The 14815-nt window shown below is 49.4% G+C and overlaps 1 protein-coding gene across 1 annotated transcript in view; it reads left to right on the top strand.

The window, feature by feature from the left end:
* LOC135387717 (uncharacterized) overlaps positions 1–14815 on the top strand; it is a 74927-nt gene that overhangs the window by 11911 nt on the left and 48201 nt on the right. Inside the window, exons 4-10 of the mRNA XM_064616815.1 lie at positions 4289–4327; positions 4630–4665; positions 4968–5003; positions 7334–7369; positions 7672–7707; positions 8010–8045; positions 13436–13519. The gene's annotated coding sequence lies outside the window, so the exon portion shown is untranslated. The remainder of the gene's footprint in view (positions 1–4288; positions 4328–4629; positions 4666–4967; positions 5004–7333; positions 7370–7671; positions 7708–8009; positions 8046–13435; positions 13520–14815) is intronic.

The raw sequence follows: 14815 nt of genomic DNA, 5'->3' as shown, positions 1-14815 counted from the left end.
GCCCAGGCGTTACATAAACGCCGTACAGTCAGTACAGTCTACCGTGACACCGTCGATCGCTTCTCTGTCGCTTCTGGGAAAGTGGGAAGTGGGCAGATGGTGTTTCGTTCCATTCCTTGTTCTTCCTTCTGCTCTGTCTCGATAATCATCCGAGGGAAGAGCTACTTACAGCCTCCAAAGGAAGAACATGGGTCACTACAGGACTTCCAAGACAGGGCAACCACAAACAATGACAATCTGTGACCATATTTTCAGTCCGTGCCCATATTAAATGGGTGCCACAGAACCCGTTATGTCGCCTGCTTCCTCTCAGCGTCCGTAGCGAGCCGTCACATTGCTGTTAGAAGTGAGACTCGCTGACGAATGTCGGGGAAATCGCTGAGAGAGTGGCTGGCAACCGGCAATCACACGAGGGGTACAAGTTGGCAGCTTAATAGCGTGTTCGCAGGAGCGACTCCACAGCAGTCATTTCCGGCTGATGGGCGAGGACCGTGAATTTGAGAATATGTTGATGTTATCGAAGAGACTGCTTCCGCATGGTCCGACACGCAAAAGTGAACTGTCGAATGACAGGTACCGCTCATGGTTTAGCATGGGAGGATGTACGCGTAAGAGCGCCAAGACCTACGAGGAACTCAACATGCCTCTGTCAGTGAATTTGATACAGGCACAGATTTGTAATTATGTGGAGGAAAGCAAGGACTAAACGATTCTCACCGACACGGAGAGAACACCACTGGAAGTGCTAGTGAGCGAAAGGCCGCCAATCCTAAGGACGACGTTCCATTGTGCTATCGCGTTGCTATCGCGGGCATTAAGGGAGGAAGTTCGGGCAACGGTTAGTAATATTCCGCGCGATCATATCTCAGCAACCAGTGCGCCTCTCCCGAAAAGTGGAGGAGTCTTGCCCTGTTGCAAAGTTTCGCGATGATATACCGGTGCAAGGGTCTTGCGTGTAAAGGCAGTTGCAAGAAGAGCACGAAAAGCACAATACATAAATGGATTGGATGCATTAAGCTTTGTGTGAGTGTGACGGGAGACACGATACAGACATTACAGGAGCCGTATATTTGCACTTTGCGACATTCGTTTCCGCCACCAATGCGATATCAGTTCCGGACCAATTGCACCTCCACAGGAACTGTCTTGAATCCAGGAATACGATTTCTCGGGGGCACAGAGCATCGACCAGTTACTGACTGGGAATGCGCCTATGCCGATCCTAAACTTCCAGTCTCGGCTGGACCACAGAGTCAACACCTGCGTCTTAGTCCTGCGTGGCTGTGAAACTCGTTGCAGAAGTTGGAATAGCATCGCTGTGGCAATGCATTTGATTTAGTGTCGCATCGAAAAAAGAAGCCTAGGCGTCATGTAGCGGCACGAATCATTGAGCGTCTGAGGGAGCAAGTGCTAGAATATGGATTCGGTTCGTTCAAGCAGGGAGCGCTGTCGTAGTGCATCTGCGTGCGTACAGGTGACGTACACTTCGGGAATGGAAAGGAACTACTTGACAAAGAGTGCATAATCAAACAGTCGAAATCGCCATCGGGATCACTCGTGTACAGAAGCATGACGGGAAGCATTTATAATGGATAACCAAAACCTGAATTATGTTATACAGATTGACCAAATGGTGAGACACAACTCCTACAACTCAGGCCGGATTGCGATCGATTTGAAATGAACCGGGGAAGGAAGCGGAGAGACATACCTCGCGAACAGTTCGGCGATACTGACAATGCTTGGAATACAGGGCTCCGTCTATCTGGACAATTTACAGCAATGATTTTGAGGAGCCGTTGAGACTTTGCTTGGACGCCGCGGGGCTCCGAACGGAACCGAAATGAAGCCAAAGAGTTCTTGCGGACGGAAGTAATCATTTCATTCATACCGTGTCCGTAAAATGAGAGTCCGAATCCCACAACAATAGAAACTATGTGAGGCAGAGGAAGGAATCACGCACCGAAAAAGGAACAACCTGTGTTACGATGCCCAGATTTCCGACGTGCGTGAGGAAGGAGCCTCGGTATAGTGAGCTCAGTTTAAAGCGTTTTATTTCACTGCGTACAGAAGGTAACGTGCCATTTTGCTGCCTATGCTGTAACGCATTCTTTTCTAAAAGAGCACGGGTACCAATTTCCCGGCTTCGCGAAATCGCGTTTTCTGAACTCCATTGCTTGTGTTACGTACTCGTAGTCGCTTTCTTGTTCGTACAGCTTTTATTGTTAACATCTGTCTCACTACTGTCTGTGACAAATGAGGGGAGCGAATCATAGCACTTGGTAGCAGGGATCCGTTTCATCGGCTGTCCACAGCGACGCTCTCGTATTTTTGGGCGCAGATAACTCCGCAGGTCCATTATTTCCGCACACGCAACCAAATTTTCCAGCACAATTTTTTCTCTCACGAAGCTGGCCCGTTTCTGTGGCTACGTCTGCCATTGAACACGGCCGTTGGAGACAACATCGTAATTGCCTGAAGTCACGTTAGCTTGCAGTTACGCCAACGAGCTTGCAGCGCGAGCAAGTGAGCAGCGTCTGTTTGTTAGTAAATATTTAATGAGCATATTCGATCAGTCACAGAATCAGCGGACAGAATATGTGAAATGTATTGTACCGCGGTGGGTGTGGGGGAGGGTGGGTGGGTTATGTACTGCACTCCTACCGGTTCATATTCAGGCATATATTATTCGGGTTCAGCTCCGCAGCAGCACAACATCTATTCGAACAGGTAGCGGGAAGTGAATTTCGAGCAGATTGCCATGAGTCAAAAGCAAGCACTACGTTACGATTCCCATCCCGCGATACCGGCAGCCTGGCTCCGACACGCACACGCAGAGACTACGGCCGCGTTTTAACGCGCTAATCACCCGTGTACCCCTTCTGAAGCAGTATGTTTTTACGTAAGATGAAAGGTATAACATCGGGCCATGTCCTGGTCAAATATAAACGAAATCAAAAGGGAGCTTTTCGAGAAACGCACGCACAAAATCCTTGTTCTTTTTATTGTTTTTGTCTGTTATTTTTGTGTTGTTTTTTATGCCTGCCATTTGCCTGTTTCAGCAGATACCCGTAGGAGGTATACGGACGTTATATACTTCTATATATAGATCACGTGAAAGAACAGGGCGATACCACACTAAAACATCCAGAGACCCATCGACTCCCAGCATTTTTTCAGGACAAATTCTGAGGTGTTTCTGCTCACATGTAATGTATGCCTACGAAGTATTTCTGCGCTGATTCCATGCGTCCCGGCGCTGGGCACGAATGAAAAGCGCTCGCTCCACCAAAACCACTAAGGTAGGAAGACAACTGGCGCATACTGAAAGCGAGTGGAATGTTGCCGACTTTTTAACTGAATAGAGGAATATGTCCTAGGACATCCCCATTGAAAAATAAGAGAGCTCTCTGTTTGTGCAAAGTCACGTACGTTTTACTGCAATGTGTGTGCCTCTACGGAGGCGACGAAAAGTGAAATCTTCTTGCATATTTAAGATTTTTTAGTAACAATTCAGTTCAACTTCGCTGATAATTTTTTGTTGTGTAGCGCTATTTGTTTTTGTGATAAAAATTGGCAAAGTAGCAATCGCCCCAGAATACGGTATGAAGAGGTCGGACCAGGAGCGGCGTGAAATGGATATCAGATGATAGCACAATCCCTCTCCTAAAATATATAAAAAAATCTCGAGGGTGCTTTTTTAAGTCGAGAAAATATTGCTGGGACAGAATGTACAACACAGTCGCTGACCGTCCAGTCTGACCTACATAGCAAAACCCTCAACCTAGGGGATACAATACCTCACATTTTTTGCACAGGTAAGAAAAGGGTTTTGCTATGTAGGTCAGACTGGACGGTGTCTAAACACTCAGCGAACAAAAGAAATGCAGAGCCGTTGTCTGGTCGCCCATCGAGACAAGATTCTGTTCGGGACCCTGTGGCCAGACTGTTAAAGGAGTACAAAGAAATTGTCACGAGGGGAAATGGTGTAAGTGATGCGTCGGTTGCTCCCCCGCCACCAATTCGGTATTGTTGGGAGTTGTTGGGTATAGTTGATATAGTTGATGGACATATCGGTAGAATAAGGTTGTTGGGTCGTTCGGCAACGGGGAGGTCGACCAGCGTACCAGGGTGAATGTCGGTGAATTTCATGGTTTCACAGAAAAACACTTATGCTCATGTTGCAACAGAAAGTAGTGCGTCTTTCGCTCGAATGAATTTTGTCTCTCGTAATGCATAACCACCGCAACGAGTGCGTTTCGTAAATGGACATTAATTTCTACACCAGGTCCACGACCACCACCAACGGGAAGCTCTAGCAACGCTGGTGAGTAACAGACCCGCAATATATAATTTCGATATTCACATCGCCCCTGACGGCGGCATGTCGAACGCCGTATCCCCACCCCACCCTCACATATCGGTAGAATAAGGGTGGTGGGTCGTTCGGCTTGGCATAGGTCGACCAGCGTACCTAGGTGAATGTCGGTGAATTTCATGGTTTCATGGAAAGACACTTCTGCTCATGTTGCAACAGAAAGCAGTGCGTCTTTCGCTCGAATAAATTTCTGTATAAACGCCGCAACAAGTACGTTTCGTAAATGAACATTATTTTCTACACCTTTCCAGAAGGTCCATCCTCTATATTGGGGACCCACTCGACTGGTGAGTAACAGACTTGCAATATATAATTTCGATATTCACATCGCCCCTGACGGCGGCATGTCGAACGCCGTATCCCCACCCCACCCTCACATATCGGTAGAATAAGGGTGGTGGGTCGTTCGGCTTGGCATAGGTCGACCAGCGTACCTAGGTGAATGTCGGTGAATTTCATGGTTTCATGGAAAGACACTTCTGCTCATGTTGCAACAGAAAGCAGTGCGTCTTTCGCTCGAATAAATTTCTGTATAAACGCCGCAACAAGTACGTTTCGTAAATGAACATTATTTTCTACACCTTTCCAGAAGGTCCATCCTCTATATTGGGGACCCACTCGACTGGTGAGTAACAGACTTGCAATATATAATTTCGATATTCACATCGCCCCTGACGGCGGCATGTCGAACGCCGTATCCCCACCCCACCCTCACATATCGGTAGAATAAGGGTGGTGGGTCGTTCGGCTTGGCATAGGTCGACCAGCGTACCTAGGTGAATGTCGGTGAATTTCATGGTTTCATGGAAAGACACTTCTGCTCATGTTGCAACAGAAAGCAGTGCGTCTTTCGCTCGAATAAATTTCTGTATAAACGCCGCAACAAGTACGTTTCGTAAATGAACATTATTTTCTACACCTTTCCAGATGGTCCATCCTCTATATTGGGGACGCACTCGACTGGTGAGTAACAGACTTGCAATATATAATTTCGATATTCACATCGCCCCTGACGGCGGCATGTCGAACGCCGTATCCCCACCCCACCCTCACATATCGGTAGAATAAGGGTGGTGGGTCGTTCGGCTTGGCATAGGTCGACCAGCGTACCTAGGTGAATGTCGGTGAATTTCATGGTTTCATGGAAAGACACTTCTGCTCATGTTGCAACAGAAACCAGTGCGTCTTTCGCTCGAATAAATTTCTGTATAAACGCCGCAACAAGTACGTTTCGTAAATGAACATTATTTTCTACACCTTTCCAGATGGTCCATCCTCTATATTGGGGACGCACTCGACTGGTGAGTAACAGACTTGCAATATATAATTTCGATATTCACATCGCCCCTGACGGCGGCATGTCGAACGCCGTATCCCCACCCCACCCTCACATATCGGTAGAATAAGGGTGGTGGGTCGTTCGGCTTGGCATAGGTCGACCAGCGTACCTAGGTGAATGTCGGTGAATTTCATGGTTTCATGGAAAGACACTTCTGCTCATGTTGCAACAGAAAGCAGTGCGTCTTTCGCTCGAATAAATTTCTGTATAAACGCCGCAACAAGTACGTTTCGTAAATGAACATTATTTTCTACACCTTTCCAGATGGTCCATCCTCTATATTGGGGACGCACTCGACTGGTGAGTAACAGACTTGCAATATATAATTTCGATATTCACATCGCCCCTGACGGCGGCATGTCGAACGCCGTATCCCCACCCCACCCTCACATATCGGTAGAATAAGGGTGGTGGGTCGTTCGGCTTGGCATAGGTCGACCAGCGTACCTAGGTGAATGTCGGTGAATTTCATGGTTTCATGGAAAGACACTTCTGCTCATGTTGCAACAGAAAGCAGTGCGTCTTTCGCTCGAATAAATTTCTGTATAAACGCCGCAACAAGTACGTTTCGTAAATGAACATTATTTTCTACACCTTTCCAGATGGTCCATCCTCTATATTGGGGACGCACTCGACTGGTGAGTAACAGACTTGCAATATATAATTTCGATATTCACATCGCCCCTGACGGCGGCATGTCGAACGCCGTATCCCCACCCCACCCTCACATATCGGTAGAATAAGGGTGGTGGGTCGTTCGGCTTGGCATAGGTCGACCAGCGTACCTAGGTGAATGTCGGTGAATTTCATGGTTTCATGGAAAGACACTTCTGCTCATGTTGCAACAGAAACCAGTGCGTCTTTCGCTCGAATAAATTTCTGTATAAACGCCGCAACAAGTACGTTTCGTAAATGAACATTATTTTCTACACCTTTCCAGATGGTCCATCCTCTATATTGGGGACGCACTCGACTGGTGAGTAACAGACTTGCAATATATAATTTCGATATTCACATCGCCCCTGACGGCGGCATGTCGAACGCCGTATCCCCACCCCACCCTCACATATCGGTAGAATAAGGGTGGTGGGTCGTTCGGCTTGGCATAGGTCGACCAGCGTACCTAGGTGAATGTCGGTGAATTTCATGGTTTCATGGAAAGACACTTCTGCTCATGTTGCAACAGAAACCAGTGCGTCTTTCGCTCGAATAAATTTCTGTATAAACGCCGCAACAAGTACGTTTCGTAAATGAACATTATTTTCTACACCTTTCCAGATGGTCCATCCTCTATATTGGGGACGCACTCGACTGGTGAGTAACAGACTTGCAATATATAATTTCGATATTCACATCGCCCCTGACGGCGGCATGTCGAACGCCGTATCCCCACCCCACCCTCACATATCGGTAGAATAAGGGTGGTGGGTCGTTCGGCTTGGCATAGGTCGACCAGCGTACCTAGGTGAATGTCGGTGAATTTCATGGTTTCATGGAAAGACACTTCTGCTCATGTTGCAACAGAAAGCAGTGCGTCTTTCGCTCGAATAAATTTCTGTATAAACGCCGCAACAAGTACGTTTCGTAAATGAACATTATTTTCTACACCTTTCCAGATGGTCCATCCTCTATATTGGGGACGCACTCGACTGGTGAGTAACAGACTTGCAATATATAATTTCGATATTCACATCGCCCCTGACGGCGGCATGTCGAACGCCGTATCCCCACCCCACCCTCACATATCGGTAGAATAAGGGTGGTGGGTCGTTCGGCTTGGCATAGGTCGACCAGCGTACCTAGGTGAATGTCGGTGAATTTCATGGTTTCATGGAAAGACACTTCTGCTCATGTTGCAACAGAAACCAGTGCGTCTTTCGCTCGAATAAATTTCTGTATAAACGCCGCAACAAGTACGTTTCGTAAATGAACATTATTTTCTACACCTTTCCAGATGGTCCATCCTCTATATTGGGGACGCACTCGACTGGTGAGTAACAGACTTGCAATATATAATTTCGATATTCACATCGCCCCTGACGGCGGCATGTCGAACGCCGTATCCCCACCCCACCCTCACATATCGGTAGAATAAGGGTGGTGGGTCGTTCGGCTTGGCATAGGTCGACCAGCGTACCTAGGTGAATGTCGGTGAATTTCATGGTTTCATGGAAAGACACTTCTGCTCATGTTGCAACAGAAACCAGTGCGTCTTTCGCTCGAATAAATTTCTGTATAAACGCCGCAACAAGTACGTTTCGTAAATGAACATTATTTTCTACACCTTTCCAGATGGTCCATCCTCTATATTGGGGACGCACTCGACTGGTGAGTAACAGACTTGCAATATATAATTTCGATATTCACATCGCCCCTGACGGCGGCATGTCGAACGCCGTATCCCCACCCCACCCTCACATATCGGTAGAATAAGGGTGGTGGGTCGTTCGGCTTGGCATAGGTCGACCAGCGTACCTAGGTGAATGTCGGTGAATTTCATGGTTTCATGGAAAGACACTTCTGCTCATGTTGCAACAGAAACCAGTGCGTCTTTCGCTCGAATAAATTTCTGTATAAACGCCGCAACAAGTACGTTTGTATACAGGTATTAACCAGGATGTATCCAGCCTATTCAGTCCCAATCTAGCAGATAGACAGTGGATTAAAACTAGATACAGGATTTATTGAGCGCACTGTATACATTTTCTATGCAGGAATTCCTAACCACTTTGTAACCAGCACTGTTTCTGTACAAGAACACTCTACACAGATTTTATACAGAAATCTCTCTCCGTTTTGTAACTAGTTCCTATTCAGTATTTATTCAGCCGCAGTATTTTATGATTTTGTGAACCCCATCACAATGTACGCACATGCAGTACTAAAAAAATAATTTACTACAAGGAATCTTACTCAATTTCTTTTTTAATGGGCCATGCCATTGACCATTCTTTCACAAGCGCCTTACATTGACAGAGACTTCAAAATCGTTTTTATCACTGTTGATGTGCCACGGGTTGAGGTTGTGTATCTACGCACCAGAGTCTCGTGTGTTGTTGGTCGTACAGTTGGTCGTACTGTAATCCCAAAATTGCATCTTGTGTTCCGGTGCTGGGCTCAGCATTTGTAAAATACACGTACGCGAGGACAAAGAATTGGGACAATTTCGCGGCTATCTGTCCACAACGACAAGCAAAAATATTCTATTCTTCCAGCTTGCCCCGATAAGTGTTCTCCTGCCTCGAGCAGAACAACTTTTCTTCACGTTCTAAAGAGAAAGCTCTAAACATCTGATACAACGTGTCGTGCACAAGAGTGAAGAGCTTGAAATGACCATGGTCATTTCTGTCTCCTAAACTGTGCGATTTCACTAACTGTACTTCACTTAAACTGTACAATTCAGCACAAGAGGAAAACTGCCGTGCACGGCAGTTGGCAATTGTTAAGTTTGCAAGACATGCAGGACATATAAATCTTTTTCAAGAAAGTAAATTACCTCACGGAATAAATGATGGCTGATTACTTTCTTAAATGCTACGTTAACTCTCCTTTGGTTTGAAATTTCCTGTGGTGCACAGAATGTGGTGCATGACCATGATAAAGTCAATACAACCATATACAGGGTGTCCCAGAAAACGTGCCATCGAATTATATATATAAAAAAAAAAAACTACACCACCTATAGCCTCATGCAGTAAACGGCATTTGTTCTTACTGGGTTTTTGCCACCTCCTGATGTAAATGTCGTCCTTAATGTATATTAACCAGTTAGAGGAAATATTTTTAGTGACTGTTATTCGCTACCGAAATAACAATCTATGCGTGCTCTCCTCACCCGTGTGGTTGCATCTCGAGCTAAGACGGCTCCACATGTGGCCTAGCCATTCCATTGGATGGGGTAACTTCGCCAATAATCCTGGCGGTTACCGTGGTACAGGGAGCTTCCCGATGAAGACTTCTGAGGGATGCTCGCATGTTTTCTGTAGTGGATACTCTTCTTGGAGTACCCTCCCTCCCTCTCCCTCCCCTGGGTGCACCGAGCCGCCACTTCAGAGCAGGCTGACCGCACCTTCCCCCTACATCACTCCCCCATTCCATTGCATGGGGTAACCTCGCCAATAATCCTGGCGGTTACCGTGGTACTGGGAGCTTCCCGATGAAGACTTCTGAGGGATGCTCGCATGTTTTCTGTAGTGGATACTCTTCTTGGAGTACCCTCCCTCCCTCTCCCTCCCCTGGGTGCACCGAGCCGCCACTTCAGAGCAGGCTGACCGCACCTTCCCCCTACATCACTCCCCCATTCCATTGCATGGGGTAACCTCGCCAATAATCCTGGCGGTTACCGTGGTACTGGGAGCTTCCCGATGAAGACTTCTGAGGGATGCTCGCATGTTTTCTGTAGTGGATACTCTTCTTGGAGTACCCTCCCTCCCTCTCCCTCCCCTGGGTGCACCGAGCCGCCACTTCAGAGCAGGCTGACCGCACCTTCCCCCTACATCACTCCCCCATTCCATTGCATGGGGTAACCTCGCCAATAATCCTGGCGGTTACCGTGGTACTGGGAGCTTCCCGATGAAGACTTCTGAGGGATGCTCGCATGTTTTCTGTAGTGGATACTCTTCTTGGAGTACCCTCCCTCCCTCTCCCTCCCCTGGGTGCACCGAGCCGCCACTTCAGAGCAGGCTGACCGCACCTTCCCCCTACATCACTCCCCCATTCCATTGCATGGGGTAACCTCGCCAATAATCCTGGCGGTTACCGTGGTACTGGGAGCTTCCCGATGAAGACTTCTGAGGGATGCTCGCATGTTTTCTGTAGTGGATACTCTTCTTGGAGTACCCTCCCTCCCTCTCCCTCCCCTGGGTGCACCGAGCCGCCACTTCAGAGCAGGCTGACCGCACCTTCCCCCTACATCACTCCCCCATTCCATTGCATGGGGTAACCTCGCCAATAATCCTGGCGGTTACCGTGGTACTGGGAGCTTCCCGATGAAGACTTCTGAGGGATGCTCGCATGTTTTCTGTAGTGGATACTCTTCTTGGAGTACCCTCCCTCCCTCTCCCTCCCCTGGGTGCACCGAGCCGCCACTTCAGAGCAGGCTGACCGCACCTTCCCCCTACATCACTCCCCCATTCCATTGCATGGGGTAACCTCGCCAATAATCCTGGCGGTTACCGTGGTACTGGGAGCTTGCCGATGAAGACTTCTGAGGGATGCTCGCATGTTTTCTGTAGTGGATACTCTTCTTGGAGTACCCTCCCTCCCTCTCCCTCCCCTGGGTGCACCGAGCCGCCACTTCAGAGCAGGCTGACCGCACCTTCCCCCTACATCACTCCCCCATTCCATTGCATGGGGTAACCTCGCCAATAATCCTGGCGGTTACCGTGGTACTGGGAGCTTCCCGATGAAGACTTCTGAGGGATGCTCGCATGTTTTCTGTAGTGGATACTCTTCTTGGAGTACCCTCCCTCCCTCTCCCTCCCCTGGGTGCACCGAGCCGCCACTTCAGAGCAGGCTGACCGCACCTTCCCCCTACATCACTCCCCCATTCCATTGCATGGGGTAACCTCGCCAATAATCCTGGCGGTTACCGTGGTACTGGGAGCTTCCCGATGAAGACTTCTGAGGGATGCTCGCATGTTTTCTGTAGTGGATACTCTTCTTGGAGTACCCTCCCTCCCTCTCCCTCCCCTGGGTGCACCGAGCCGCCACTTCAGAGCAGGCTGACCGCACCTTCCCCCTACATCACTCCCCCATTCCATTGCATGGGGTAACCTCGCCAATAATCCTGGCGGTTACCGTGGTACTGGGAGCTTCCCGATGAAGACTTCTGAGGGATGCTCGCATGTTTTCTGTAGTGGATACTCTTCTTGGAGTACCCTCCCTCCCTCTCCCTCCCCTGGGTGCACCGAGCCGCCACTTCAGAGCAGGCTGACCGCACCTTCCCCCTACATCACTCCCCCATTCCATTGCATGGGGTAACCTCGCCAATAATCCTGGCGGTTACCGTGGTACTGGGAGCTTCCCGATGAAGACTTGAAGAGGGATGCTCGCATGTTTTCTGTAGTGGATACTCTTCTTGGAGTACCCTCCCTCCCTCTCCCTCCCCTGGGTGCACCGAGCCGCCACTTCAGAGCAGGCTGACCGCACCTTCCCCCTACATCACTCCCCCATTCCATTGCATGGGGTAACCTCGCCAATAATCCTGGCGGTTACCGTGGTACTGGGAGCTTCCCGATGAAGACTTGAAGAGGGATGCTCGCATGTTTTCTGTAGTGGATACTCTTCTTGGAGTACCCTCCCTCCCTCTCCCTCCCCTGGGTGCACCGAGCCGCCACTTCAGAGCAGGCTGACCGCACCTTCCCCCTACATCACTCCCCCATTCCATTGCATGGGGTAACCTCGCCAATAATCCTGGCGGTTACCGTGGTACTGGGAGCTTCCCGATGAAGACTTCTGAGGGATGCTCGCATGTTTTCTGTAGTGGATACTCTTCTTGGAGTACCCTCCCTCCCTCTCCCTCCCCTGGGTGCACCGAGCCGCCACTTCAGAGCAGGCTGACCGCACCTTCCCCCTACATCACTCCCCCATTCCATTGCATGGGGTAACCTCGCCAATAATCCTGGCGGTTACCGTGGTACTGGGAGCTTCCCGATGAAGACTTGAAGAGGGATGCTCGCATGTTTTCTGTAGTGGATACTCTTCTTGGAGTACCCTCCCTCCCTCTCCCTCCCCTGGGTGCACCGAGCCGCCACTTCAGAGCAGGCTGACCGCACCTTCCCCCTACATCACTCCCCCATTCCATTGCATGGGGTAACCTCGCCAATAATCCTGGCGGTTACCGTGGTACTGGGAGCTTCCCGATGAAGACTTGAAGAGGGATGCTCGCATGTTTTCTGTAGTGGATACTCTTCTTGGAGTACCCTCCCTCCCTCTCCCTCCCCTGGGTGCACCGAGCCGCCACTTCAGAGCAGGCTGACCGCACCTTCCCCCTACATCACTCCCCCATTCCATTGCATGGGGTAACCTCGCCAATAATCCTGGCGGTTACCGTGGTACAGGGAGCCTCCCAATGAAGACTTCTGAGGGATGCTCACATGTTTTCTGTGGTGGATCGTCTTCTTGGACTACCCTAATCCCAGAGCAAGAGGGTTAGCACACTCCTACCTCCCCTGGGTGCACCAAGCCGCCACTTTAGAGCAGGCTGACCGCACCTTCCCCCTACATCACCCCCCCCCCCATTCGATTGCGTGTTCTACCAGTATTTGTTCCTCTGCAAACACGTTACGTTGTGCGTGTGCAAGTGTTTCTCTCTTGCTTTTGTTTATTTTATGTATTTCTTCTTTTTCTCCCCTTTTTTTTTTGTGGTTTGGAGTGGGATGGCACGCAGTGGGTGGGATGTGGCGGTAAAGTTGCTGTGCCACTGTGCTGTGGCATGATACACTGTGCGTGGCTTATACCCTGCAGAATCTATACCTAGCTGCAACATTGCATATCAATGCAAGTTACAATACGCATTTTGACTTTTGCCCTTCGGCCGTGTTGAGACTCTTTATCGGCCGTAATGGACGTAACGTGGATGAACGTGTTCCAATCGCGGAAAGACTAGATAACGCTTATGCTATTGTGGCAACAGGAAGCAGTGCATCTTTAGCTCTGCTATTCTTAAGTTAGTAAATAGACCCAGTTTTGTGAATAGAGATATTTACCCCTTCCAGAGACCGAGCCAACAACCCTGAGTGTGACTTCAGCTTCCACAACCACGCCGCCGTCCTCCACGGCCGCCACCACTGCAAGGACCGGTGAGTATGCTGAACGTCGCACACCCCTCCCCCAAGCACGTTAAGTGGACTAAAATGAGGGTACTGGGTCGTTCGGCACACTCAGCACCCGAGACTGGTCTTCCGCCGAGCGTCAGGCGGAAGACCAGTAGAAGTCTGATGAGTCGGGTCGGGTGTAGGGTGCCCCCGGAATAATCGTCCCCGGAAGAAGCGTCTCCAGAAGAAAAGTATCAAGAAAAGCCGCTCTTGTAGTAGGTTTTGCTATAGCATAGCGGGCTTGCCCATGTGTGGGTAGCCCTCCTCCCCCGCATGCTGAACTGTCAAAAACAAGCCTAACCTAACCTCTGAAAAGTAGCCTATGTTACCACCGGGGACGTTTTCCCGTAGCCACACTCTTAAAAATGAACTTCACCACATAACACGCTCCTAGCCAACCATCACCCCGAATGATAACGTTCTCGCCCTAGATTTGTTGAAAACGGGAGGAGGAGCCTATTTTGTGCCGTGCATAATAAGCACAAAATAGGCTCCTCCTCCCGTTTTCAACAAATCAGGGGCGAGAACGTTGTCATTCGGGATGATGGTTGGCTAGGAGCGTGCTATGTGGTAAAGCTCATTTCTAAGAGTGCAGGTCCGCTGAAAGGCGAGATAAGCAGAGAGGCCCCTTTTGGCGGGCTGGAATACATAACGTTGCATTGTTAGTGGCCCTATCAAATTCAATGGCATTGTGCGCTGTGCTGTGAGAACTGTTATGGGGTCTATGGAGAACTGTTATGTAGCACCTGTCCAGTAGCTTCAAGGCGCTGGGAAACCATCACCCATTGTGGTACACTTGCGTACACATGACGTACTTGTTGGACACATGAAAGTCGTTTCTGAACGCAGAAAAGGATTGCGCAGTGAACTAAAACTGTGCAAAATGTACAGACTAAAGGGTGTGGCTGATACTGAGCGTCCACCAAGCATCGGACAAGATCATATGGACGTGAACACCGCTGTAGGTTTGTGAGTCCTCTCTAGTGGAGCGCGACATTGAGCCCATGCTCAGTTCTGTGCTGCGCTGAACACTCCGCGTATAGTGACCGGAACATTCGCGATATATCAGGACCACCTAGCGGACGGTAGCAAGCGTACAGGACAGTCACGTACCGGAACTGAGGAAGTGCGGTCTGTGGAAGTGCACGCATGTCTACTGGTACCAGATCCGCGGCCAACTCTACGCATAACCAACCGGCAGCACTGCCTCTCCGTTGTAGGTACTGGACGACGCCTTTTGGAACGAGAAAATGGTGGTGTACCTTGCGCGAATTTATAATG

This window comes from Ornithodoros turicata, chromosome 3 (genome assembly GCF_037126465.1).
Source record: "Ornithodoros turicata isolate Travis chromosome 3, ASM3712646v1, whole genome shotgun sequence".
In the NCBI taxonomy this organism is placed as follows: Eukaryota; Metazoa; Arthropoda; class Arachnida; order Ixodida; family Argasidae; genus Ornithodoros; species Ornithodoros turicata.
Note: the sequence above shows the minus strand (reverse complement) of the source record. Positions and strands in the feature narration are given on the sequence as shown.